Genomic DNA, 27,729 nt, shown 5'->3' with positions numbered 1-27,729 from the left:
TGAAGATAATTGTATTTTATTGAATTTTTCATTTCACAAATTAATTTTACCATGTTTACAAATTATACTTTGGCCGTTGCTTTTGTTAGATGAAAAGTATAGACCTACCCTCCATAATAGTACCAATTGAGGGCTTGATTTTGTCTTTGGCACTAACCAGTAGGCCACGACTGCCCCCCAAATTGCTCAATGAAATTTGGGGGGCAGTCGTGGCCTGGGCTTCAGGCTTGTAACCAGAGCATTTGCCGGTTCGATCCCTGACCAGTAGGGACGGCTGAAGTGCCCTTGAGCAAGGCACTTAACCCCATCACTGCTCCCCGAGTGCGGCTGTAGCAAGGCAGCTTACTGTTCCGAATTAGTGTGCTTCACCTCACTGTGTGTTCACTGTGTGCTCTGTGTGTTCACTATTTCACGGATGGGATAAATGCAGAGACCAAATGCCTTGTATGCTTAGCCAAGAAATCTTTTAGGCCTATTTAGGCCTACATTTACATTTGTATTAATATTTTGTTAATGACTTATGTCTTAATGCATTCATTGAATGAATATTTATTGTATTATTCCTTAATATGTCTTAAACTTCAAATGTATGGAAACACATTTTGTGAAAACGTTCACAAAAAGTTTTTAAAAATATATGTTTTCCATTTAAATATGTTTCCATACCTGAAAAAAAGATTGTTCAGAAGAATGTGTCAATTTGTCACATAGGGGCATGTTGTGTTCTATTAATTATGAATTTATAAATTGAAAATAAATATTGATTCAATATTGATGCAAATATATTCAACACATAATTGCTCCATGTGCTTTTCTTCAAAGATTTTGATTGCTTCAGATACAATGTATATTTCTACTCCTTAAAACATGTATATGGATGTTCAATCATTTCATGATATTAATAAAAGTAAAGTAGGCTAGGCCTACTGTAAAGACCATACAAAGACAAGCAGTTAAGAGTAGGCCTAGAGTTTTTTATTTCTTAAAAATCAGTCTAGCTTTATACAATGTTAATTTTACACAAATATGCAATACATTTCAATTGAATGGTCCAAGACTTAAACATTTAGTTTTGGCCCGCGGCCCTCCACGCTGATCCATTTTGGGCTCCCTTCCCAGATTAGTCTTTTCACTTGGTCTTTTTTCACATTTCATACTCCCTTCCAGACGGTGGCAGTAAGACTTATAGTCGTTGGTCTACCGATGTCAGCTATAAAAAGAAAGTTCACGCGTCGTTCGTTCATTTTGAATCGACACACTTTCAGGGTAAGTTCTCTGCTCAACACTTCCTCGTCTTCTGCTGAACAACTGGTGATAATACGCCAAAATGCAATCTGCTTTTACTTCTAGTGTTGACTCATTTGCCGATCTGTTGAAAATACCTAAATGGTTTGTATTTTTGCGCTTCTTTTTAGTTTGTTACTTGAAACAAGTTGGCTAGCGGGCTAATGTTAGCTAACTGCTCTCGCCCTGTGAATCCGAGCCGTGTTAAGACATCTTAAATCATCCGAATTATAATGTATGAGTTTGTGCAGCAAACACTCACATTGCAGTATTTCATGCATATGTGAATGAATCTAGCATGATATTATTTATTTTTATGGCAACAAATTCTGAACATTATCAATGTGGCTCTGAGGTCGAATAGCTCTCAATGATGAAAATTTCACAGACCTGTACTGAATGAAAGTGATTGCACCTTTTTATTTTCTGATGGGAGATTATTCAGGAGCCTCAAGATGAGCACCTCTGACCACGTGCAAACGTGAAGTCTTTTTAGCATGTGTATGCCTCTTGGCGTTTTAACTGACCTGATGTCTGATCTTTCCTAGGTGTGTCCATTAAATACTGCGATTGCACGCATGCAAGAGGTAAGCTATTTTGACGTTGTAATTTGAAGGCTTTTTATTTCCTTGGACGCCATAGTGTCTCAATGATGATCACTCTGGAACTCTCTCTTGCTGAATTTCTTTTTTGAAGAACTTACATTGGATCTGAGTGTCTGCCATTGACCTGATCACTTCACTGCATAGTGTCATTAGGGGGTGCATTTCTTAACCTTTTAATCTCTTCCCTTCTAGAGGGCACCCTTTACCAAGGCTGTGCAAAGGTGAGATCTTTGGCCTTTCACTTTTCACAACATGCAGTAGAAATTGATATGCTTGTCTATCAATATATTAAATCATATGTCTGACTTAATACTTGATTACTCTGACTGAAGTACTTTACATGTCCAGTTTGTTTATTTCTAATCCTCCCCCTTCCTTACAGGTGTGATGGCTGCCAGCAGTTTGTACAGTTCACAAGTCCTGTGGTTGGAAAGTACGTATCTTATTAAAATGTATTTTTTAACTAAGTGCCACGTGTTAATTTGAGTGTAAAGTGATGAATTTAGATTGACAAGCATATGTCTGACTTCATTGATGCCAGCCTTTCTTCTGACACTCCTGCCTCATGGCAGAGATGTGCGCATCATGGGTACCCTGGTTCACACAACGGATGGTTTCTTTTTCAGGTCGTGGGCTTTGCAGAGGCTTAGATCTTAACGGTAAGCTAGTTTGTGTTCCTTGTGTGTCGCCCTAATCATATCTGCTTTCTGAGATGATTAAATGGGTTCGTCCCATAATTTTCTGGACTACATAATCATGTACCATGGCAGTCTAGTCACCAAAGTCTGATCAGATGTGGTGCTTGAGATTGTTTTTTGGATATCAGGAGCCTTGACTAATGTACCTCCTTCCCCTTGCTGTAGGATTGAACATGGCTCCATGTGGAATTGGACCACACGTCTGAAGGTGGTGAGTGTGCCTGCCTTAATTTGGTGTGTGTTCCTGGTATCTGAGAGGATGAATTGGGTTCTACCCATTATACTTCTGGACGACATCTGTCGGATGGCATACAAGTCACCAAAGCACTGATCAGTGAAATACATTTCACTGCATGGAACTACCTTAATGTGTTTAATGTAAACAGTTTTCTCATATTCCAGGTTTAAGGTCTAACCTGAGGATGCCATCTGAACTAATGTAAGTTGCACCTTTTTTGTAGAGTTTCTGTAGACTTGAGTTTCTGTGATGAATATACTTAGCTCACTTTGAACCAATGTGAAAAGGAATGAACTACTGAGAAACTAATCTAAATGGAATTTCTACAACGCCTTTTGTATACATGTATTTATTACTTCACCATTTTGTGTCCACCAGCATAGCTTCTGCCATTTGAGTTGTGTGAAGACCACATCATGAGGCTTGCTGACATGGTTAGTTTTTTCATTGTGTCAAGTCCACGGTATGCTTAAGTGATGCATGTTCAAATTTCTGTGACGAATATACTTAGCTCACTTTGAACTAATGTGAAAAGTAACGAACTACTGAGAAACAAGTCCAAATGGAACTTCTTAACTGCCTTTTGTATACATATGCTCATTACTTGACCTTTTGTATCCTACAGCACAGCTTCTGCCATTGAGGCATGTGAAGACCACATCAGCCTTTCAGACATGGTTGGTTTTTATTTTTTGTGTGAAACTCACAGTATGCTCAAGTAGTAGATCAACTTTTTGTTGTTGAAGTCAAACCTTGGTTTTGGCCAGATGAGCTTAACATTGCAAGATATATGATGCGTTCAAGAAGTCTCGTTCGTCTGAAGCTCAAGTTGAGAACTAATTAACTGATTCTTGCAAACGTTTTGTGGATTCTATTATTTTTAGTGCCTAGACACATGGTTGAGGGTGTTTTCTCTTTTCAGAGGCCCAACTCTGCACAGATGGAAGCAGTCCTCAGAATGAGGTATGTGACCATGTTAAATGTGTGAACATCCTTTTAGCCAGATACAAGGGTAATACTAAACTGCAAGTTATGATGATTTAATTTGGAATCTCGTTCGTCTGAAATCCTGTTGAGAATTTTTTTTGAAACTGATGCTTGCACAGTTAGTCAATTCCCTGATGAAGGAATGCAACATGGTCCAGTGACTTAATTTAACACTCAAACTAATGTCTATCCTTTTTTTAATCGGTTTAGCAGAATGGTTCCTTGGGCCTCCTCCCCAGTGTCCTCATGGTGAGTTTGTGCATTTGTAGGCCTGTAGTTGCCTAAATATGAGCTAATGGTCATTATGATGAAGCTCGCACATGTCTTACACCCAGTGTTGACTCCAGAACCTGAAAAGGTGAACCCACTGGAGTTGCCTGGGTAGCAAGGGGATGACTTGTTGGGGTTACCAACTGTCTGATGTGGCCAGTTGGCTTGAGTCTGTAGGGTATTTATCTTTTTGTGTGAATACACGTCTTGGACTCACCAGAGTTGTCCTTTTGCAGGTTTAGCTGGCGTGCTGCACTGAAGACACTTTCCAGGCTCTCTTCCTCCATATGCTGGTGAGTATCTTTCTGTTCTGACTACATTACACAACACAACCATGATGAGATTTACCGCCCCAGTCTGAGTTTAGCTGACTGATTGGTTTCCCTGATTTTAAAATCACAGAACAGCTTGTTACTCCCTTAAATATGATTTGATTAAAAGTTTTGCCTTGTTTGTGTATCCAGATTTGAAGTCCTTGGCAGCTGTCCTGGCCTGATGCAACTGAAAGAGGTTTGTGATAATGTGCAAGTTATAGCTGAAGAATGTGATGTGATGAACCTGTTACCGCCCCAGTCTGATGTAAAGTGACTGATTGGTTTCTCTGATCTAAAAAAAAACTATCTATTAATGCCATGGTATGCCCATAAAAGAAATTGTCTGAAACCAACTTCTACTTTCTCTAGGTGCCATACAGGAAGACAAATATATGCTGAAGGACCGGATCTGAAGTGTTGAACAGCTTTCCTGGCCAGATGCAACTTCAAGAGGTTTGTGGTGTTGCACACATTGTTATAGCAGTAGATTGTTATGTGATGAGCCTATTACCGCCCCAGTCTGATGTAAAGTGACTGATTGGTTTCTCTGATCTAACAAACATTATCAAAAGTTGCCTTGAATATGCCTATAGAAGAAATTTACTAAAATGATCTTCTATTTTCTCTAGGTGCCATAGGAAGACTCGTCTATGCTAAAGAGATTTGAAGCTCCCTGCTGCTGTAACAAGATGGCTTTCTTGTACTGTGAAATTGTAGTCCTGTTTGTAAAATAAATGTGTGATTGTAACCTTGTCTTGGAGTTGTGCCTGGCAGTGCTCATATTAACTGGGAGGTGTAGTGAAGCCAGAGCTTAAGCTTCATATGCAGAACTTGTCGTGTGACCAAAGTATGTGGTTGGCAATTAGGTAGAAGTGCTAATTTTGCAGAGAACGGTTAAAGGTATTTTGTTACCCTTGTCGGCTGCATCCCTTTTACCACCTAATCTCCAAAATAAGGTTTTAGAGAAGTCGCAATTGGGGTGAGGTGTTCCTAAATGCATAGTAGACTAGACTTGTCAGTGTGCAGTAGTGCCATACAACAAAATGTGCTTGTGCAGCCTCTAAAACAATGCTCACATTCATATACTCACCTAATAACGAAGAGAATATAAACGATAATGCACAGAGTCCCATGGCAAGTGCAACTGTGCTGGTTGGAGGGTGTGGGGCATGATTGTTCAATAAAGGTGATGGCCCAAGGATTGGTGTGGACCCTGTCTCACTATCTGAGCAACCTGTCAGGAAATCCTTGATCCACACAGGCTGCTCCTAAAGCCCAGGTAAAGAAGTTTGGTGACTAGCTGGTTGGCAACGATGGTGTTAAACGCTGAGCTGTAGTCTAAGAGCAGTCATGTCTTCCCCTTGTCTAGTTGTGTCGGTGCTGTATGGAGGTCTGTAACGATGGCCGCCTCTGAACCCACAGACATCCTTTGTTCAGTGTACCAATAGGTTGTAGATGTTACACTAAGCAGTCTGTGATTACTAAATGATGTGTATAGGATGTTACAGTTGCATGTGACTGCCTGAATCCAAATTTATTGGCATATATAAATTAATAGACAACAAATGCACACAAACAAGTTTGTTTCTTTCAGCTGTAAACTAAATTGTGCAACTACTGTGATGAAACGGTGATTGTGTTGAATAACTGAACATTTTACAAATTCTATGTGGTTTAAATCAGACCTGGCCTCTTACTATCATTCATTTGAATTAGTCATTGAGTCATTGTTGCTGATGCAAAGTAGAACATCTATTACTGAACATCAAGAAAGTAAATTAGGATATGAGGCATTAAGAAAAAGTTATTTGAGCATTTGTTACTTTAAAACTAGCCTTTATTGACATAAGGTTATATGGAATGCCTTGTCAGGTAGAGCGTCTGTTGCTGCAGATGTTCTCTACTTAATCAAATCACCAACTGAAAGTACATCATACACACTTTTGTGTATGCAAAATTACAAAATACAGATTTTGTTTTGATACATGGCATGGCTGCTGTATTTTGATGGTCATATTCAAATTTGCAGTGGTCTCTTAATTTTAAAGCTTTATCAACTCCGCTTGAGAGCATGTTTGGAAGAGAACGTACCCCATGTAAACTATGGAATGTTGTTTGTGACTAAATTAAATAAATAAATTAAATATGTAATAAATAAAAGTTGAAATAAATAAATAAAATGTGAAATAAATAAATGATTACATAAATAATATCTAGGCCTATATATTGACATTGACATTCCAATGTGCTTTGAAATAAATAAATATATAAGTCATCCATCAAGGCGGGACCAGTAGGCAGGACCTAGCCACTGATTGGTTGCTGCCTCAAACTTGGCATGACGGACGGGGAAGGAGGGGAAAATATCCGTTTTTAAGAATACCCTGGTACGTATAAACGTGGTCTAAAGTCCTGTAAACCAAAATCAGACATTTGTTTAGACCAGGGGTGTCAAACATAAGGCCTGGGGTCCAGATCAGGCCCGCCAGCAGGTTTCATACGGCCCCCCAGATGATTTGGGTAGGAAGGAAAAATTAGAAAAAAAGATATTCACATCCAGTTGTCTTCACCAATGTGTTATAAGCAATATCTCTATGATATGATAAATTGATAACCTAGCACTACAAACCATCCTCAGGAAGGAAAAACAGAAAAACTAACATGGAAGTAGGGCATTTCAAGAGAGAAAGAGCAGCATATGACAGCAGTACATTATTATGACCGCCGCACAGCGAAGCGGCGGTCATATAGGTTTAGTCAGATTTTTTTTTTTTTTCTTTTTTCATGCCCAAATTTCCGTCAATGATTCCCGGACACTGAAAGACCGGGTACACGAAACTTGGTGGACATGTAACCCCACATGGATAGCATGGAACCATCGTTTTCGTTTTGATCTGTAGCCCCTCCGCTGAATTGGACCCCGAAAGGAGGGTAGGGCAGACACAGTTTTCTGTGAATATCTCGAAAACCGTAGGGTTTAGGAGGACCATTTTTTTTTTTTATGTTGATCTCAAGGGGCCATGTCAACCCATTCCATAACCACTCATTTCATGTATAGCGCCACCTAGTTAAACACAAAAAAAAGTAAAAAATGAGGTGGTGTAATTGAAGGTATCTGTGACCTAACATAGTCAAAACTGCACAAAATTGGAAGTGTAGGATCATTATGACACCCTATGTATGCACGCCAAGTTTTGTGGAATTCCGTTCATGGGGGCCACACAATAAATTAATTTATGTTACTCTACACCAACTGGCCTGTAGGTGGCCGGAGACAGTTTTCTGTGAATATCTCGAGAACCGTAGGGGCCTAGGAGGTCCACCTTTTTTTTTGTATGTTGGTCTTAAGGGGGCATGTCAACCCATCCCATTACCACTTATTTCATGTATAGCGCCACCTAGTTAAAAATTAAAAAAGCAAAAATTAGGTGTTTTCATCTCAATATCTCTGGCTGACAAGGTCAAAACTGCACGAAATTAAAAGAGTAGGATCATTATGACACCCTCTGAATGCATGCCAAGTTTTGTGTACTTTTCGTTCATGGGGGCCTTACAATAAAATAATTTATGTGTACATTTAGTGGCGTGCACCAACAAGGATTCCCGGACACTGAAAGACCGGGGTACACAAAACTTGGTGAGCATGTACCCCCACATGGATAGCATGGAACCGTCATTTTTTCGTTTTCATCTGCAGCCCCCGCTGGACTGGACCCCGAAAGGAGGGTAGGGCAGACACAGTTCTCTGTGAATCTTTTATGGTATGTTGGTCTCAAGGGCCCACATCAACCTGGCTCATAATCGCTCATTTGTGATTTGCCCCCGTAAAAAAAAAAAATGAAAATCAGTAGGATTAAAAGAAAGCCAAAATAAATATTCATCATCATCATCATGGCTGCATTTTCAGTATTGGCGAAGTAGTCGTTTGTCCACTAGATGGCGCATCGTTGCAGTGAGGCGTAATTTTGTTGGAAGTTAAAAGTGGGTTGGAAAAACAATGGGCGCTTCATACAAGGACTGTAATTTACTGCAGCGAACATCTAATAAGGATAGGGCGATGTTCACATGAAGTGTAATTCCCATTTCTTCTTGAAGCGAAATAAATCTAAGGATGTTTCTCGGACATGCTTGGTTTTTACTGCAGGTACTTTAATCTTGTAATATCAATAAGGACCTAGGTAATGTTACCGTTAAGTTGGTTTGAGTGATGGAGGCATTTGATTGATTGCATTTGTAGAAAACTATAAATGCGGTTATACCAAGCAAATTGATAGCAGCACTGTTTGTATCTTTTCGACTGTCATTTATTGCACGTGCTACAAAATCATTCTGTGCAATGGAAGATTTACCAACGTTACACCGGTCTGATACAGTTTTGCCTATACATGCGTGAGACTGAGGCGCCTGTTTATTTTGTTTTAAGTGCGTGCAGGGTGTGAGAGGGGAATCGATGTGCTTTGATTACAGCTTGGTAGTTGTAGTCTGTGAAATTAAAAAGCACGCGTGTGTGTGAAGTATCCAAACAATGACACCTTCATTTCATTATGGCTGCTTTAGCAAAACACCTTAAGCTACTGTGTAGTGGGTCCCATTTAGAAGTGGCTACTTCATTCGCTTTCCTTGACTCATGGAGCTGCGTGAATGTTATTACAACTTTTCGCCAATATATGACAGTTTAAGTCCGCTTGATACTGTAAAGGCGAAGCCATTGGTTTCCAAAGGAGATTTTATTTGTGTCGCCAGCATAGCCTATTGACAATTTATGTTGTCAATAGGCCTACCTTATAATCCTACCTGTAGCTTAGGGAAGCTAACAACTTTCTATTAGGATCTAGTTTGTTAGTTACCGTTTTGTCATAACTCCCTGATGCATTTTGCATTTAGAATAGCCAGAGCGTGTATATCTCAATCGGAAAATTAAACAATATCGGTGCCTATGGACTAGGCTGGGTGAACCCAGCCTGATATGCCCGCCATTTATTTTTTTTGATTTCTTAAAAGATTGAGCTTGGTCTGATGAAAGCCAGACTAGCCATGGACCTCAGTTAAACAATGCAAGGGAACATGAATCAGCCTATATTTGCACTAACAATAACGGACAAAAGCTTTTCAACTTTGGCCCGTTAAAATGTGTATGAACAGTCTAGCGGCGCATTTCATCAAGGCCCATTTGGACATGTCAGTTATTTGCACCACTGGTTAGATGTAAAACAGCATTTCGTTTCAGACTAGGCTACTGTTACTTAATTTGTGCATTAACAATAACGTTTCAGACTACTGTTACTTAATTTGTGCATTGACAATAAAGTATTACATGAACTAAAGATGACTAAAATCTTATGTAGAAGAAGAAACATTCACAAAAATCCATCCATCCAAAAATGACCTTTGTTTTTGATAGCTGTTGAAAACGGCATGGAACTGACAGAGATGTTTTTTGTTTATAAATACATAAAAATAAATAAATAAATAACATTATGCTGATACCTTTTGCTTTTCCCAAATACAATGTAGCCTACAGGTGTAAGTGACCTTTCATCAATCCAGTTGCAATGGATGAACTGTGATGAACTGCCCTACTTGTGATTGTTTAGAGATTTTAAAGGTTTTATAACAATTCTACATCTTCTTTGGCTATTCTACAATCTATTCACCTTTTCAGCACCAGTAGGGTACTTTCTGTGCAGCCGCCCACACACACTCAGGCATGCCAAACAAGCATACACAAAAGTTTCAAGAGTGGGGGATGGAGTAAAATATGGAGACAAATTGAAGTGTGATTTATTTTCGCGGAACGGATGTACAGGACTGAGCGGCGGTCATATTTTGTACCGCTATGCGGTACATCTAGTTGTGTACTTGTTTGGTCAACACTCTGATACCCATGCAGAAAGTGATAATGATGATACTGACCATAACAATGACGGCCCACCACGAGGTCTCATTCCAGCAAATCAGGCCCACTACCTAATATGAGTTTGACACCCCTGGTTTAGACCTTGTATTCATGGGTTTCATCGGGTCCCTTTCCACAGGTGTATAAAATCAAACACTTAGATTATGAATGCAGACTGCATGGTGCTTGATTAATACACTTGTAGAAAGGGACCTGATGAAAACCCATGAATAGGTGAAATTACTTGTGTAGGCTATGTAGTGGTTATGTCTTTTCAGTAAAGCTTGAATGGGGGGTATTAGTTAAAAGACTACAATCTTTCAAGAATCTTTCCCAAACCTTATCAAAGTTGTTTGTGTAAGGTGACCATAGGTAAAGTGCCATGTAGCCTTCTTTTTCTTCTTTCATTTATTGGCAGATTACATCATTTAATTGTTGTATACCGCCACCTACTGTACAGGAGTGTGTAGTGTGATGCTATTGGAACTTTTGGCTACTCAATCAGAAAGGTGTAAAATAAATCTAGAGATAATAAATAATAACAAAACAGAAACCAACAAATAAACAACTAATCAAAACAAAACAAACATTTAAAATCATTCATTCATTAACTCAGTGTCTTTCAGGAAAGTAAATAAGGCTCTAATTCTGTCTCTTTGCATAATTGAATATCATCAAGAGTACCCAAGAATATCATCAATGTTCTCATCTAATTCTTGCCATGTTTGTCTCTGCTCTCTGTACCTCCTACATATAAATAAAACATGACCCACATCTTCCTGTGTTTGGCACTCTATACATAAACCATCACTTTTTCCTATCAGTTTCAGTGTTGAATTTAGTGTGTGTCCCATTCTTAATCTTGTGTACACTATTTCTTCTTTTCTATTTTGCATATTCATTCTTTTTCCTCCAATATTTTTCTGATTGTTGTAATAGTGTCTAGCCTTAGGTTCAGCGTCCCATTCCTGTTGCTTCTCCTTTCCCTATTGGAACATTGATTTCTATTTCTTTATTTTTTAGTGCCTTTTTGGCTAATCCATCTGCCTTTTCATTTCCTCTAATTCCAATATGTGCTGGAACCCAACAAAACTGAACCATTAATCCTAGGCTTCTAATACTTAATAATATATTTCTAACTTCAATCAGTAGGTCTTCTCTGACTGAATCACCACTTTCAAACCTCTGCAGTACAGCCATTGAATCAGAGCATATTAGAGAGATGGTTTTATCTCCTCTATCCACCTTAGAGCTGTTCATTTCTATTGTGTATACTGAGAGGTAATTATTCAATCTGTACTTCAGTCCTTTTTTAAATTCAGGAATGTAAATTCCTATTCCACAATGACCATTTTGGTCTTTTGATTCATCAGTGAAAATTTTAATAAAACCATAAAATGAAGAGGATAGATATATTTTACTATAATATGCAAAACTCTGATCATCAGGGTATTCCCTCTTTTCTTTCAGTATTTCTATATTAACCTCTGGAATTGGTAGCATCCAGGGAGGGACTTCACTCAGAGCTATTTGCAGGACTATATTCTAAATCTTTAATACCATACTGCTATGCTAATTTATTTATGTGCTTTAGCCTTTGTTTGATACTCCCAACAATCATTCAGTACTGATGCTGCTGGATTATTACTATCCCCCATCAGTCGTACCCTATATGTCAAAGCCAGCTTAGTGTTTCTTAAAGTAAGTGGAGCTTCTCTACCCGAATAGCACTTGTTGGAGTTGTTTTGATAGCACCTATGGCCATTGTTAATGCTCTAAACTGAATTCTGTCGAACTTTGTTAAATCAGTTTAACATGCTGTGCTATATACTAGACTTCCATAATCTATAATTGACCTTATTAATGCTATATAAATATCCATTAAAGATTGCTTATCTGCACCCCAGTTATGTCCAGTAATCATCCTCATCAAGTTCAGGACTTTTTTGCATTTGGTTTCGACGTAATGCACATGATATTTCCATGTCTGTTTTTCATCCATCCAAACTCCTAGGTATTTAAATTTCACAACTCTTTTCAAAATTTGATTATACATAAATAAATGGTGGTCCTCAGCCATAGTAAAGTACATAACATTTGATTTTTCAATAGAAAATTTGAATCCCCAATCAACTCCCCATTGCTCTAATATTTGAATTTTCTTTGCCATGATTGTTGTTAGGCTATATATATTTCTGCCTCTTTTCCATATTACCGCATCATCTGCATACAGTAATCCATCACTTCCTTTTCCTAGTTTTATCAATATATCATTAAAACCACATAATTTTCAGTGTCCCACCGGCGGGACGGTTACCCCCCTGCCCCCACCTCCCCCCAACATTCTAAATCAATTGTATGCACCATATTGCTAGCATAGTAATGTTATACACCATTTCAAAGCTTTGACTCTTGGGAATCCAAAAATGACAACTTTTTTCATGTACAATCTGTATGGTGTTTTACATTCTCAGATTAATCTTATTATGTCTCAATTAAATTTGATCCAAAATGCCCCCCTCCCCCCCTTCCGCTTTTGGTGCTATCCTGACTTCTGGCTGCAGTGTAGCTGCAGCACAAGAAGTAGATGCAACATATTGGGTACTGAAATATTCACAAGAATCCATAGAAATTGAATCTTCATGTTGTGTTATCCAATATTAGTTGTACAGATGTATAGTCTATCTTATACACACTCATTGAACCAACAAAGTAAATGCAAAAATAGACATTTTTGTAATCATTCCATATTTAGTGTAGTCATTCCATATCAGAACCCCTGAAGTATAATCCAAATTTCAAGCATGAAAACTCAAAGTGTTACCTTTCATTTGAGACCAGGATTATGCTTCTACACAAAGGGGTTCATGTGCAGTAAGCATTTGATTGTCAGTATGCATTTTGGATAACAAAAAGTCCTATGGGGAGTATCCATAGGCATTTTACAAAACGCATGGGCAAACCTTGGCAAATAATAGTCTAAAGCACTCATATTTTCATTCTATATTGATCTACTTTTGCACACAACTTCACAAGACCTGGTGCTAGGGCTCAGTTGTGTTTCTAAGGGATATCAAGAGACCTAGAGGGCTGAAATGTGGTCAGTTCAGAGATGCTTGTAATCCGACAGAAAGAAAAAACTATATTCTAGCCTCTGTAACTCTTTGTGAGTACATCACACATTTATTTTGACTGTTTCCTACGAAAACTAGAGGTCTCAGCTTTCTATAGAGGTCCAACATTTGATGGTAGGCCCCAGAAGAGGTGGGAACAATGCCCTTGTAAATAGGCACAGTGCAATTTCAGGCAAAAACTTGAAATTCTTTTTGAGAGTTAAGCAGTTTAATCATTAAATTATATAAGATGGGACTGATTACACTTCCTTGAGGAATTCCATTCTCCACTGTAAGCCATGTAGCCTATTCCAGAGCGGTAGATAAAACATGGCACTGGCCTATTCATGGGTTTCATCAGGTCCCTTTACACAGGTGTATTAATCAAGCACCATGCAGTCTGCATTCATACTCAAGATGCATGATTGTATACACCTGTGGGAAGGGACCTGATGAAACCCATGAATTCCTTCTGCAGGCACATTTAACACAGGTGAAATCACTGATTAGCTGATTTGGATGAAGAGTTGTGCTAATTGGTATTTGCAAATAGTAGAAGATTTCTACCTCTGTGAGTTTGTTACACTTTAACAGAGAGGTTAAATGTTAAGAGTGCCTGTCTACGTTTATCATGCCTTCATATCCTAGATGCTTCTTTCCTGGATGCCAGAATTTTAAAGATCTTGTAAACCAAAATCAAGGAGTTATTTTGAAACACCTTGAATAGAAAACTAAGCTACAAGCATTGTAAAAAGATTGTGCAAATTACAATCAGCTGGCTGGCTTAGATAAGGTGTGGCTTCAGCGCAGAATAAATCCCTCAAATAACACCAGTTTTCTACTTGATCGTGCAAAGGTCTGGGATGTGTCTTGTGGCTATAACTGATGTTATGTCTGACAGTCTCGGTTTTTTTTTAAATTATTAACTGCACTAATATAGCAGGTTGTTCTCGTGTGAGTGGTACTGTTCTATTCCTGTTTTTTCGTTGCCAAAGTGTCTCAGTAGTGATTACTCCAGAATTCTCTCTTACTAGTTAGAGGTAGTTACTCTTAGAGGTAGTTTAATTACCAGATGTGATACTTGAGACCTTTTGTAAGTTTTGGCTTGAACTAATGTACCTCCCTCCCTCTCGTTTTAGGCTTGGACCCTGATTCTGTGTGGTAGTGGACCACACTCCTCGATGTGGTGGTGAGTGTGCCTGCCGTAACTTGGCATGTTTTGCTGGTATCTGAAAGGATGAATTGGGTTCTTCCAATTATACTTCTGGACTGGACGACATCTGTCGGATGGCATAGTCACCAAAGCACTCATCAGGCAAATTGACATTTCACTACTGGGAAATGCCATAATGTGGTTTTAACAGTTTTTCTAATATTGAAGGTCTTGACATGTGGATGTCATCTGAACTAAAGTGAGTCTTGCAACGTTTTCTTAAAATTCCAAGGTTAAGTTTCTGTGATGAATACACTTAGATCACTTTGAAACCATGTGAAAGATAAGAAATACATGAGAAACTAGTCCAAATGGAATTTCTATAATGCTTTCTATCCAGATGCTCATCACCTTTTGTTTCCTGCAGCAGGTATTCTGTCAGTGTTGGGAGGACCACATCATGAGTCTTTGCAGGCATGGTTAGTGTTGCATTGTGTAAAACCCACACTATGGCTAAGTGCTAGATTCATTTCATTGTGTAGTTGGGGTCAAACTTTGTTGACGATGAGCAAAAATCTACAAACTGGTACTGCAAAACTACACGATGGAATATTTGATAACTGGAATGGATCTGTGATTTGTTTTTATAGCATCAAATTCTGAAAATAATTCTCAATGTGGCTCTGTGCGAATGGCTCTCCATGATAATTTCACAGACCTGTACTGAATGGTAGTGATTGCACTTTTAATTTTCTGATAGGAGAGTCTTCAGGAGCCTCAAGATGAGCAAGTGTTTTCATGTGCATCTTTGTGGTATAACTGTGATGTCTGATCTTCCCTAGTATAGGTGTGTCTGGTAACTACGGTAATTGCACTAGTGCGGCATGTTTTGAAATGTATGGCATCTTGTTTCCTTGGTTGCCAAAGTGTCTCAATGATCACTCTGGAACTCTCTTGCTTAATTTGTTTTGAAGTACCATTGAAGTGATTACCTTACTGCACAGTGTCACTAGGTGGTGCATTTCTTTACCTTTTATTCTATTTTGCCTTCTAGATCTAGAGGACATGCTTTACCAAGGCTGTGCAAAGGTGAGCATCTTGGCCTTACACTTGTTTTACAACATACTTTGATGTGACGGAACATTTTGATAGACAAACATATGTCTGTCTTATGACCTTGTTCCTTTGAGTGTAAAGTGATTAATTTAGATTGACAAGCATATGTCTGACTTCAGTGATGCCAGCCTTTCTTTTGACACTCCTGCCTCATGGTACAGAAGTGCATATCATGGGTACCCTGGTTCCCAATGGACTGCAGAGGCCTAGATCTTCACGGTATAGTTTGTGTTCCTTGTGTGTCGCCCTAATCATATCTGCTTTCTGAGATTAAATGGGTTCGTCCCATAATTTTCTGGACCACATAATCATGTACTATGGCAGTCTAGTCACCAAAGTCTGATCAGATGTGGTACTTGAGATTGTTTTTGGATATCAGGAGCCTTGACTAATGTACCTCCTTCCCCTTACTGTAGGATTGAACATGGCTCCATGTGGAATTGGACCACACATCTGAAGGTGGTGAGTGTGCCTGCCTTAATTTGGTGTGTGTGTGTTCCTGGTATCTGTAAGGATGAATTGGGTTCTACCCATTATACTTCTGGATGACATCTGTTGGCTGGCATACTAGTCACCAAAGCACTGATCAGTCAGATGGACATTTCACTTTGTGGAAATGCCCAAATGTTAACTTTTTTTTCCCCCCCTCATTCAAGGGTTAATCTGACCTGAGGATGCAGTCTAAACTGATGTGAGTCGCACCTTTTTGTACTATATCTGTCGCGTTCAAGTTTCTTTGACTAATATACTTTGCTCATTTTGAACCAATGTGAAAAGTAAGGAATTACAGAGAAACTAAACTTACACTTCATTCGTCTTTCTGAAGCTTAACAAATTGGGGGAGCATTTCATTAAAATTAACTGTTGCCACTTTGTTTTAATTAAGCTCACTTTTTACATGGCCCACTTATTGCTCAAGTCAGGTTTTGGTGATGCAAGGCTTAACATACTCAATCATCCATCAACATACTTTGATGTGATTTAATGTATTGATAGACAAGCATATGTCTGACTTCCTTTCCTCACAGGTGTGTGATGGCTGCCAGCAGTTTTGTCAAGTTCATAAGTCCTGTGGTTGTAAGGTATGTAGTTTTTCCCCAAAGGGCCTTGTGTACCTTTGTGTGAAGTGATGAATTTAGATTGACAAGCATATGTCTGACTTCAGTGATGCCAGCCTTTCTTCTGACTCCCTGCCTCATGGCAAAGATGTGCGCATCATGGGTACCCTGGTTTACACAATGTATGGCTTCTTTTTCAGGTTGTCTAAGCCTTTCAGAGGCCTACATGAAGATGTGCTTCATGGTAAGCTGGTTTGTGTGCCTTGTGTCTCCCTAATCAATTTCTATTTATTTTGCTTATATAGCGCCAAAACATTACACATGTATCATGGCGCTTTACAGAATGTAGGCAATCGGATAAAAAGAAAAGAGGGAGAAAAGAAAAAGAAGGCCCATGGGGTGAGGGAAACTCCCTAGAGATGCATGTATCCCTTGGAGATGCATAGGAAGAAGCCTCGAGCAGATCCACGACTCAAGGGCCTGACCCATCTGCCTAGGGTCAATACGGACAGTAAGGTCTGTAAACAATGACAAATGCATATGACATTCAGGTGTGGGGAATAGGACATGGTGTTTAAAGCACCTGAGGTGAAAGTTACAAGAGGTGGGGGGGACTACGTATCCGGTATGATAAAGCATTAATCATGATTTGGTGAGTGCAATAGTCCGGCGTTGGAATTGTCCAGGAAAGAAAGTTGTCAGGGGGCAAGTGGTGGGTCAGCAGACAGGCCAGAATCTGGGCCGAGTTGTCATAGGCAGGTGATGGGGCTGTATACGGGCCAGGAATCCAGGTAGGGGGACAGTAATACCAAAGATAATGAATGCATAGCAAGATGGGTCGTCCTAGTTCATGTCTATGAGGGCAAAGTGGAGTTCAGTCAGACGGGCTCTGGTTCAGTTCCCGCCTGCACAGGGGCGTGTCAGTCATACGTCAGTGACGTTTGAACGCCTCGGTTCCACGCCAGACAAGCCGGAGTACAAAACAAACTTGGTGTACGCCTTCATTAATGTTTTTTCTCCCGACTGGAGGGTCATACTGTCACAACATTCTACTGAAATGGGGAGGAGGGTTTGGAGATCATGATGCCGTGTCCGAAATGTGCATCCATTGCTCAGAAAAATAAGGCTTTGACAAATTCTGGGAACTTCTTGGATTCTGCCATAAACCTCAATGTAAAAAAGGAGCCTGATCACTGCATAAATTCGCGGGGCGTGTACTGCTATCCTATTTGCATAAATGTCCAGGGACGGGAATTAACCTCTCTGGAAGAATCTTCGTAATCAACCATCTTTGGTAATACAGCAGTCAAGGATGGAACTTCAGGTGGGATGGGTAAGAGGAGGGCCAGGCACACGGATGGTTGATGACTGGTGGTGATATACCTCACAAGTGAGGTACAGTAAGGGAGAAGGAGAAATGTAGAATGGGTTAGTATTACTTGACATCAATGTGGTTAATGTCAAGAAGTGATCAGTGGTGCTATATATTGTTACAGTAAATCATAGTGAGAATGGGCACGAGAGGGAGAGTTGAGAGTTGGGGGGGGGGGGGGGGGGTGACTCATGAAAAGTCCATGACTGCACTATGCTATAGCAGCATAACTAAGGCATGGTGAGGGGTAGTCGACACCAGCGCAGGTATGGTCAGTGACCACCATCTCACGTGCGACTGGGGTGCCAGTCACACGAGGACTCAGCAGGGTGGTCCATTTCAAAATCCCTGAGATGGGTGAAGTTCCACACCGCACCATACCTAACTATGGGAGGCAGTAAAGAGGTATGTTGAGTCTAGACTTAAAAATAAGGAGGGTGTCTGCTAAACGAATTGAGGAAGGGGGATTATTCCAGAGGAGGGGTGCGCGATAGCTGAAAGCTCTGCCACCTACTGTCGTTTTTGAGATTCTTGGAATTACAAGAAGGCCAGTATTCTGTGATCGTAGCGGTCTGGGCCGGTTATATGGGACTAGGAGATCTTTCATATATTCTGGTGCCTGGCCATTAATGGCTTTGTACGTTAGAAGTAATATTTTGGAAGTCAATGCGACTTAACAGGCAGCCAATGTAGAGATGCCAGGATGGGGGAAATATGTTCATTTTTTTTAGTTCTAGTGAGTGTGCGAGCAGTTGCATTTTGTATAAGCTGTAGGCTCTTTAGACAGGTTATTGCAGCCAGCATACAGAGCATTGCAATAATCAATCCTTGAGGTTACAAAAGCATGGATTAATTTTTCAGCCTCTGGTAAGGATAAGGACTTCCTTATCTTTGAAATGTTCCTTAAGTGATAGAATGAAGTTTTGGTAATCTGTTTTATGTGATTACTTAGTGATGGGTCTTGGTCGTAACTCCTAGATTTTTAACACTTGTGGATGAGGATGGTCGAAGATCAGTAAATGTAGCCTGTGATGAGGATAGGATGTCCCTCATCTTTTTAGGACCTACAACCATGACTTCTGTTTTATCGGAGTTCAAAAGCAGGAAATTATTTGTCATCCACGTCTTTATATCTCATACATGTGTCAAGTTTGGCTAACAGAGTTAATTCGTCAGGTTTTACGGAAAGGTATAGTTGTGTATCGTCTGCATAAGAATGAAATTTAATGCCATGTTTCCTAATTTCAGAGCCTAGGGGAAGCATATAGTATCTGCTAATCATATCTGCTTTCTGAGGTGATTGGGTTCGTCCCATACTTTTCTGTACATTTCCATGTACTATGGCAGTCTAGTCACCAAAGTCTGATCAGGTGTGGTACTTGAGATAGTTGGACGTTATGGTTATCAGGAGCATCGACTAATGTACTTCTTTCCCTTACTTTAGGATTGAACATTGATCCCATGATAAAGTAGATCATATTCCTCTACCTGGGGGTGAGTGTGCCTGCCTTAATAGGTCCTGTTTTGCTGGTATCTAAAAGGATGAATTGGGTCGTATACCCATTATACTTTTGGACGACATCTGTCGGATGGCATACTAGTCACCAAAGCACTGATCAGGCAAATAGACATGTCACTGCGTGGAACTACATTAATGTGTTTTTAACAGATTCTCATATTCTATGATTAGATGCCATCCTCAGGTCAGATCCTAATGTGAGTTGTACCTTTTTACTACATTTCTGTAGAGTTTGAGTTTCTGGAAAGTATACACTTCTTACTTTGAACCAATGTGAAAAGTAATGTACTACTGAAACTAGTCCAAATGGAATTTCTACAATGTCCTTATACAGATGCTCATTACTTCACCTTCTGTTCCTTAGAGCATCAAGTTATGTGAAGACCACATCACAAGGTTTTACAAGCATGGTTAGTTCAGTTTTTAAAACCCACAGTATGCTTAAGTGCTACATTTTCAGACTTATTGTGTAGTCAGTCAACCCTTGGTTTTGGCAAGATATATGATGCGTTCAATAAGTCTTGTTCGTCTGAAGCTCAAGTTGAGAACTAATTAACTGATTCTTGCAAGCATTTTGTGGATTCTATCGTTTCTACTGCCTAGACACATGGTTGAGGGTGTTCTCTCTTTTCAGAGCCCCAACTCTGCACGGATGGAAGCAGTCCTCAGAATGTGGTTAGTCTCAACCCCCACCAAGTTTGGTTTCCATACCTATTTATTTTGTGGTGTTTAGGGATGTGACCATGTTAAATGTATGAACATCCTTTTAATACTAAACTGCAAGTTATGATTTTAATTTGGAATCTTGTTCGTCTGAAATCCTGCTGAGGAATTTTTTTTTTTTTTTTTTTTTTTTTTGAAACTGATGATTGCACAGTTAGTCAATTCCCTGATGAAGGAATGCAACATGGTCCAGTGACTTAATTTAACACTCAAACTAATGTCTATCCTTTTTTTAATCGGTTTAGCAGAATGGTTCCTTGGGCCTCCTCCCCAGTGTCCTCATGGTGAGTTTGTGCATTTGTAGGCCTGTAGTTGCCTAAATATGAGCTAATGGTCATTATGATGAAGCTCGCACATGTCTTACACCCAGTGTTGACTCCAGAACCTGAAAAGGTGAACCCACTGGAGTTGCCTGGGTAGCAAGGGGATGACTTGTTGGGGTTACCAACTGTCTGATGTGGCCAGTTGGCTTGAGTCTGTAGGGTATTTATCTTTTGTGTGAATACACGCGTCTTGGACTCACCAGAGTTGTCCTTTTGCAGGTTTAGCTGACGTGCTGCACTGAAGACACTTTCCAGGCTCTCTTCCTCCATATGCTGGTGAGTATCTTTCTGTTCTGACTACATTACACAACACAACCATGATGAGATTTACCGCCCCAGTCTGAGTTTAGCTGACTGATTGGTTTCCCTGATTTTAAAAGCAAAGAATAGTGTTTACCCCCTAAGTATGTTTGGGTGATCATGTTTGGCTTGTTTGTGAATCCAGATTAGCCTGTGGCAGCTGTCCCGGCCTGAGAGGTTTGTGAAAATACACAAGCTGTAGCTGAAGAATGATCTGATCCTGTTGCCGTCTCAGTCTGATGTAAGGTGACTGACTGGTTTGGTCTCTGATCTACATTTCTCTCTACAGCTGCCATAAAATGCCCATAGAAATAATCAACTGATGAAACATTATGTTTTTCTACGTGCCACACAGGGATGAAATGAATCTATACGCTGGAGGGTTGTCCACGGCTTGGTGCAGTTGCCTGCCACCTGCTTCACTCCAGAACGCTGAAGCTCCTGCTACTGAAACAAAGATGGCGTGGTTCTTCACTTACTGGTTAAGCGGTGTGGTTTTTGTACTGTGATTGTCGTCTTGTCTGTGAAATAAAACGTGACTTCAACCTTGTTTTGGAGTTGTGTCTGGGATGTAGCTGTTGGTGGTTCTGATCAGACCATAAGTGGTTATGCTCTTCATTAGCAGGACTTGTCAAATGATGAGTGTACGCAGTTGGTTGTCTCAGAGCGCGCAAGTAATTACACAATTGGTAGGGTAAAGCCGTGGCCTTTGGGGGCAGCCGTGACCTACTGGTTAGCGCTTCGGGCTTGTACTAGGAGCGTTGCCGGTTTGAACCCTGACCAGTAGGAACGGCTGAAGTGCCCTTGAGCAAGGCACCTAAACCCCTCACTGCTCCCTGAGCGCCGCTGTTGTAGCAGGCAGCTCACTGCACCGGGAGTGTGTGCTTCACCTCACTGTGTACTGAGTGTGTTTCACTAATTCACGGATTGGGATGAAGTCAGAGACCTAATTTCACTCACAGGATCAAAAGAGTGTGTTTTTATATTTATATATATCACACACACACACGCATGGGAAAACAGTCCAGGTTTTTCATATTCTGACAATCACCAGGGGTATATTCCAAGTATATGGTTTAGTGACAAACCTGGATAAGTTGACTCCCGAGTAAGTGAACCTCCTAGAAGAGCTGTGTAACTTCATTATCCTTAAAAACTATGCCAGAGGGCTCTTGTAGGAGGTTTTAGCTTTAGCCCAGATTGCCTTATTGCAAATTTTTGAGTTTTGGCTTCATTTGTCCTGGGCCAGCCTAAGCGTTAAATCAGAATATCTACATCTAGTTTTTACAAAAATAATTGGCCCATGCTGTAGAGCACCTCAGTCCTTTTAGGGAAGTCCCTCCACTTGGCATATTGTGGCCACTTGTATTCGAGTTGTGTTGAGATGAGATGATGGACGGAGCTGAGAGGTGTGTAACTGCCAAGTCTAATTAAAGTTCAACTCGAGGTCTCAAATTACTGCTTTCATTGTCAATCTATTTTCAGTCTCTCATTTCTCTTTAGTAAATGCAATCTCAATATGAGCTGAATTATTACTTTTGGTGATTTACAATGGGGCCTGGCCATCCTTTACCAGTACTTCAATTTTTATTTATTGACATTTTTTTTGTGGCCTTTTTGCCTTTATTCAGATAGGATCGTGAAGAGGCTGACAGGAAGTGGGCACTTGGACCCAAATGTGGTACGGGCGCTGTAGCCAGTTGCGTGGGTAAGACAACTGGCACATTCTCAAGTGCAATCCTCTGGAGAAAATGTTTGAAGCAAAGACTAACACCATAAAGGACTATAACAAACAAGAATTTCCTAGACAAATGTGATGCAAACCAACATGAAGCAGCCCATCATTAGCACAACAATACAGAACTAAAGATTTTTTTTTTCATTTTGGCACATCCAGGGGGCTCAAGTTTTGAGGACCGGCAAGAGTGACATTCCCCGTCGACAATCATCCCCCCCCCCCCGCCACGTCAAAACACACTGGCATGGGAGTCGAGCGCTCTAACCACTGAGCTAAAAGCCCAGGCTTCCAACTCAGCGGTTAGAAGCGTTCTTAAGGTTAGGGGTGTGAGGATTTACACGCGCAACTAGCATCACCAGCTAGCATACATCAGCCCCAGGTCAGTTACCAGTTGATCCAATATTAGTTGTGCAGAAATATAGCCTGTCTTATACACACCAATTGAATTGAAATAGAAATTGTAAAGATTTGTATTTTTTGTAATTATTCCATATTTAGTGTAGTCATATCAGAACCTGAAGTAGCCTACAATCCAAATGCAAGCATGAAACTTCAGAGTATTACCTTTCATTTGAGGCCAAGATTATGCTTATGTGGGGTTCATATGCAGTAAGCATTTGATTGCCAGTATGCATTTTGGATAACCCAAAGTCCTAAAAAAAAAACTTTAGCCTATACAATAATGTCAGTACAACAAATCAGGAAGGCCTATAGATAGAAATTGTGAAAATAAAATATGTAGATTTTGGTAGTTTGGTCTTTTCATGTAGCCTTGGCAACTAGCCATCTAGTAGGCTATAGGCCTGAATAATATGCACATGAATTGACTTGTTAAACTCACCTCAACATGTCTTTTGCAATCATTTAACCCGCTGTGGGCAATGCTAAAGTCACTGTTTACAAACAGTGCAGCGTGCAAGACTAGGTCCATAATTATGTTTTACTCTTATGAGACAAGGGTAGCCTACACTTTGAAATGGGTCTTACATTTTCCTTTTTTTGAGGCACTGACTCTACCATGACGCTCCTGTTTCTACTGAACTGATTAATTAAGTTCGGGAGAAAAGACATAAAAGCCCGCCTACACTGAAAACTGATTGGTTGATTTAGCGAAACAGGCCAATCAGGATGCTCTCTGTCTTTGATGCGCTCAGACACACACGCACCACCTCTCTCTCTCTCTCTCCCCTCGTGTGCGCGCTACACTCAGATGCACACGCGGTCTCGCATGCGCGCTCTTGATCGCTCACTCTAGATTCCGGGAGATTTTATCTAATTTTGCGGGCGTCAGGGAGCCGCTTTCAATATGCGGGAGACTCCCGGAACTTCCGGGAGACTTGGGATGTCTGACACAGCATGACAAGACCTAATGCTAGGACTCAAGTCATATCAAGTCAAGACCTAGAGGGCTGAAATGTGATCAGTTCAAAGATGCTTGTTATCCGGTAGAAAAATAAAAGAATAATCTAGCCTTTGTAACTTTGTGACAGTACATCACACAGTTATTCTAATTGTTTTCCAACAGTGTTTCAGCTTTCCAAAAGAGAGCAGACGTTTGATTATTGGCTAAAGTATGTAGGAGCAATGCCCTCCTAAGTCAAAATGGGGCAAAAGTATAATTTACAATTGCTCAGATTTGCAAAAGAAATGATTTGACACATGGCACTGACAATTCAATAATGGGCCTTTTCACCACGTCTGAGCATCCACTAACCTGGACCTTTTAGGGGGCTTTCCTCTCAGGGTGAATGAGAGGATGTTTAATTGCTTTTTACCCGACATTTTTGAATACAGATGCAATGATTAATGCATCCATGGCCAGGATATAATTATATAATATGACCTGATTTTAAAAGTGACCTATAACTAGGCTATGCAATACACTTTAATTTGTTTAGTGCTAATAAAATGATTAAGCCTATTTAGAGAGAGAGATGTTTAGAATGTGACAATATATCAGTCATCGTATGAACGAAAGGCTATACTTGTTCTGAGCAAGTGTTGCCAATGAACAGGCTGTGAAACTGTTGGCTAAGTTACAGACAGTCATGAACAACTGATGCTAATTATCTTGGAATCATTCTCTATAGCAGCAGTCACGTTGTCATTGTTTGTGTCCAACAAGTTGTGGATTTGTTGTAACATTAAAAGATGACTTACTCTGTGCTGAAACCATGAACTGATGCTCGAAGCTCCAAGCTGAACGAAGCTTGGAAGTAGGTAACAGGTTCACGTTCAATAATTCACGTTCAACAATTCCAGGATACGCGTTTTTCATTGGTTGTTGCGTTAAATCTTACCCAGATACAATACAGTTATTTTCTGATTGGCTATTGTGTAGCCCCTCTCGTTATTTTTGATTGGCTGATAAGTGGCAGGCTCAACTCAAGCCGCGCTTGATTCCTGCCGGTTCCATAGTGAGAGCGGCGCGCCAGAGACATTTTGGGCGCTGCCGCAGCATATTAAATACATAAATAGTTTTTCTGCGTGAGAAATACAATGTGTGGCGGGAGAGCGTGACAAAAGACTGAAATGAGTGACTGTCACGCTCAATGCGTGACACTTGAGAGCCCTGCACATCGCCATTCTTGCAAGCAGCAAAACACAACAAAGCATAGCAAAGCTATGATGCATGCAGGACAGTGTAAAAACGATGTCTTTTTTTTAATTATTAAAGACACTATGCATGTTTAGGTATTTTGGGCGACTAGTGCTCGCTATAGAGCAGTGGTTCTCAAACATTTTCTGTCATTCCCCACTTTGGAAGTGGGGAATTTTCAAGCTCCACTTGACCCCATCAACTCGGCAAAATGGTAATGTTAAAAAAAATGGTTCCACATTGCATTTCCTGTCTTGGTCGCTGGATCAGATACTACTTTAATTCATATGTCGGTCTGTTTATGACCCCTATGTTTGTGTGTGGCTATTTTGTTGGGAATCTATGATCTTGTCAAAAAAAGAAAAGCATTAATAAAGATTAACAAACAAAAAATATTCCTCCTGTTCATTGCGCCCCACTTGACATGTCTCTATTCCCCACTAGTGGGGCCCGCCCCACACTTTGACTCGAGTCACAATATATTTATATTTTACTTTGCTTTTGTAAATAGCAAATTTTGCGTGATTTATGCCCCCTGTACACAATGAAAATGTTTTTGTTGTGGAGGTGAAGGATTAACAACAGGCAAAAAATCTCCAAAGAGCTATATCTACTGACAAGGTTCACATTTCACGATTCTCACAAGATTTGTCGGGCTGCCGTTCTTGAAGTTCCATGGCTGGTTTTCTTAGGGGCTCGCTACGTCTATGCTGTATAGCTATGTTAGGTGACCGATTCGGCTATTACAAGTTCATTTACCATCAAATTGGCTTCGTAAAGGTGAAAGTCTTGCATAGTGTACCTTTAAGGTGATCTATATCCAAGGGAAGATGAGAGAGAAACTAGATGCACCACATAGTGATATGACTGTCACTCAGTCCTGCACATTCTCTCCACAGAAATAAATCACGTTTTTCAATTTGTCTCCATCTCCTACTCCATCCCCTACTCTTGAAACTAATTCTTGTGTGTATGTGTATGTATGTGTGTTTTTTCACTGGTGAGTGTGTGTGTGTGGGTGTTCAGGCATGTGTTTGTGTGCCAGTTTATGAGTGTGTGTGTGTGTGTGTGTGCAGAAAGTAAATTTCTACATCAACTCATGTGTACTCTTGCTCAAGGACAATTTGATAGGGTCAGGAGGAGTCGGGCTCGAACCATGTGTCTGTGTGGTGTGCTCTTGCAACTCGTGTGTGTGTGTGAGAGAGAAAAATAAATTTCAATTTCTCATCCCCTACTTCATCCCCTAATGGCAACCCTCCGCTCAGCGCCACCATAGGCCGATGGGTGCACACAGTCACTAGATGTAGCCTAAACATGTACAAATTCATTTATTGCATGGCCCCCCATGGATGGAATTCCATGTAACTTGGCATGCACCCAGAGGCTGTCATGGTGATCATACTCATGTGTATTTGTATACAAACTGGGTGCAGTTCAGAACATTAAACATTTAAGCGGCATGTTTTTGCATTTTATTTTTTTACTGTTTTACTGGGGGGTGCAACACTACAAATGACTGGTTACACTACAAAAAACAAGTGTCATTGATCTAAAATGAAGACTAAAAAAGTTATTTGGTATTGTTTTTACTATAAGGAGACTTTCAAAAGATCATTTTGACTTAATTAACCCCTTCACGGTCCACGTCACAGGAAAATGTGTGCGTATATCGGGGTCAGAAAGCTTTCCATCCCATTGAATTGTGTATGTATATTGTATATATTATATTGTGTTAATTGACGGAAATGTCAAGGAAACATCAAGAAAAATGCCTACTTGTACTACTTTTCGTGTACAGTGTATACACAGTACACACTGGGCTTATCAACCATATAGTCGCATATGGCGGGCCAATGAATCTCTGGCCACTTGCTAACATTGTCTGTTATCAGCTCAGCATCAGGCAGACGATCGCCATTAGCTAAGACTAATTTATTAAGGTACGGTTTGCAGTCCTGGGGGGACAATGACAGTGCATACCTTGACAGCTCAACATGCCGGTCTATTAGCTGCACCATTTTTCTGACCCTATGCTGTGTGGGTGCACCCAACCTAAGCTCTGGATGTTTACAAACATTGAAAGGGTCTATGAAATAAGAGTTTGACTTATTTTAAGGAGTTTTATCAAGATAAATTTGCTAACGCACTGGCAGCCAAGTTTGCTTGTTTTTATGACAAATTTAATTAATGTACTGGCAGCCAAATTTTACTTATTTCAATGATGAGACGTCTTGAAATAAGTCAAACTCTTATTAAATTAAGTCAAATGATTTTACGAGAAAGCGCTAGGTAAGTCTCTATACTGAAAACAATATCAACTACATTTTCTGATCTTGATATAAGATTAATAACACTTGGTTAGATTTTTTTAGATAAGCAGTTTTTGCAGTGTATGGGCTAGGTTCATTCAGCCCCTTGATACC

The 27,729-nt window shown here is 40.1% G+C and overlaps 2 long non-coding RNA genes and 9 other non-coding genes across 16 annotated transcripts; all 11 read left to right on the top strand.

Moving 5' to 3' along the window:
• The first annotated feature begins 1,243 nt into the window (after nucleotides 1-1,243).
• LOC125307174 lies at nucleotides 1,244-5,144 on the top strand. Of its 4 annotated transcripts, none has more exons than XR_007195658.1 (15): nucleotides 1,244-1,266; nucleotides 1,833-1,871; nucleotides 2,082-2,110; nucleotides 2,272-2,322; nucleotides 2,516-2,548; nucleotides 2,753-2,798; nucleotides 2,990-3,026; nucleotides 3,204-3,259; nucleotides 3,451-3,502; nucleotides 3,748-3,788; nucleotides 4,026-4,061; nucleotides 4,319-4,375; nucleotides 4,547-4,592; nucleotides 4,766-4,849; nucleotides 5,026-5,144. It is a non-coding gene; the product is annotated as an uncharacterized LOC125307174 (long non-coding RNA). The 4 variants fall into 4 exon arrangements; XR_007195657.1 differs by having other exon boundaries at nucleotides 4,023-4,061; XR_007195660.1 differs by having other exon boundaries at nucleotides 3,710-3,788.
• LOC125307736 lies at nucleotides 3,067-3,131 on the top strand. The gene has a single exon (XR_007195772.1). It is a non-coding gene; the product is annotated as a small nucleolar RNA SNORD29 (small nucleolar RNA).
• Nucleotides 3,315-3,379, top strand: LOC125307737. Its single transcript, XR_007195773.1, has one exon. It is a non-coding gene; the product is annotated as a small nucleolar RNA SNORD29 (small nucleolar RNA).
• Nucleotides 3,854-3,925, top strand: LOC125307738. The gene has a single exon (XR_007195774.1). It is a non-coding gene; the product is annotated as a small nucleolar RNA SNORD30 (small nucleolar RNA).
• Nucleotides 4,112-4,239, top strand: LOC125307744. Its single transcript, XR_007195780.1, has one exon. It is a non-coding gene; the product is annotated as a small nucleolar RNA SNORD22 (small nucleolar RNA).
• LOC125307742 lies at nucleotides 4,411-4,476 on the top strand. Its single transcript, XR_007195778.1, has one exon. It is a non-coding gene; the product is annotated as a small nucleolar RNA SNORD31 (small nucleolar RNA).
• Nucleotides 4,624-4,693, top strand: LOC125307740. Its single transcript, XR_007195776.1, has one exon. It is a non-coding gene; the product is annotated as a small nucleolar RNA SNORD31 (small nucleolar RNA).
• On the top strand, nucleotides 4,884-4,953 carry LOC125307739. The gene has a single exon (XR_007195775.1). It is a non-coding gene; the product is annotated as a small nucleolar RNA SNORD31 (small nucleolar RNA).
• Nucleotides 5,145-14,274: 9,130 nt separating the features above from the next.
• LOC125307175 lies at nucleotides 14,275-21,503 on the top strand. 3 transcript variants are annotated; one of them, XR_007195662.1, is made up of 15 exons: nucleotides 14,275-14,359; nucleotides 14,545-14,817; nucleotides 14,986-15,037; nucleotides 15,613-15,647; nucleotides 15,836-15,893; nucleotides 16,091-16,136; nucleotides 16,331-16,365; nucleotides 16,703-16,756; nucleotides 16,933-16,976; nucleotides 19,988-20,033; nucleotides 20,258-20,298; nucleotides 20,592-20,630; nucleotides 20,889-20,945; nucleotides 21,115-21,210; nucleotides 21,325-21,503. It is a non-coding gene; the product is annotated as an uncharacterized LOC125307175 (long non-coding RNA). The 3 variants fall into 3 exon arrangements; XR_007195661.1 differs by having other exon boundaries at nucleotides 15,794-15,893; XR_007195663.1 differs by lacking the exons at nucleotides 16,331-16,365; nucleotides 16,703-16,756; nucleotides 16,933-16,976 and having other exon boundaries at nucleotides 15,794-15,893; nucleotides 16,091-16,133.
• On the top strand, nucleotides 20,681-20,808 carry LOC125307743. The gene has a single exon (XR_007195779.1). It is a non-coding gene; the product is annotated as a small nucleolar RNA SNORD22 (small nucleolar RNA).
• Nucleotides 20,981-21,046, top strand: LOC125307741. Its single transcript, XR_007195777.1, has one exon. It is a non-coding gene; the product is annotated as a small nucleolar RNA SNORD31 (small nucleolar RNA).
• Nucleotides 21,504-27,729: the final 6,226 nt, after the last annotated feature.

The sequence above is a fragment of the Alosa alosa genome, chromosome 14 (genome assembly GCF_017589495.1).
Source record: "Alosa alosa isolate M-15738 ecotype Scorff River chromosome 14, AALO_Geno_1.1, whole genome shotgun sequence".
In the NCBI taxonomy this organism is placed as follows: Eukaryota; Metazoa; Chordata; class Actinopteri; order Clupeiformes; family Clupeidae; genus Alosa; species Alosa alosa.
This window is presented reverse-complemented; position numbering and strand designations above follow the sequence as displayed.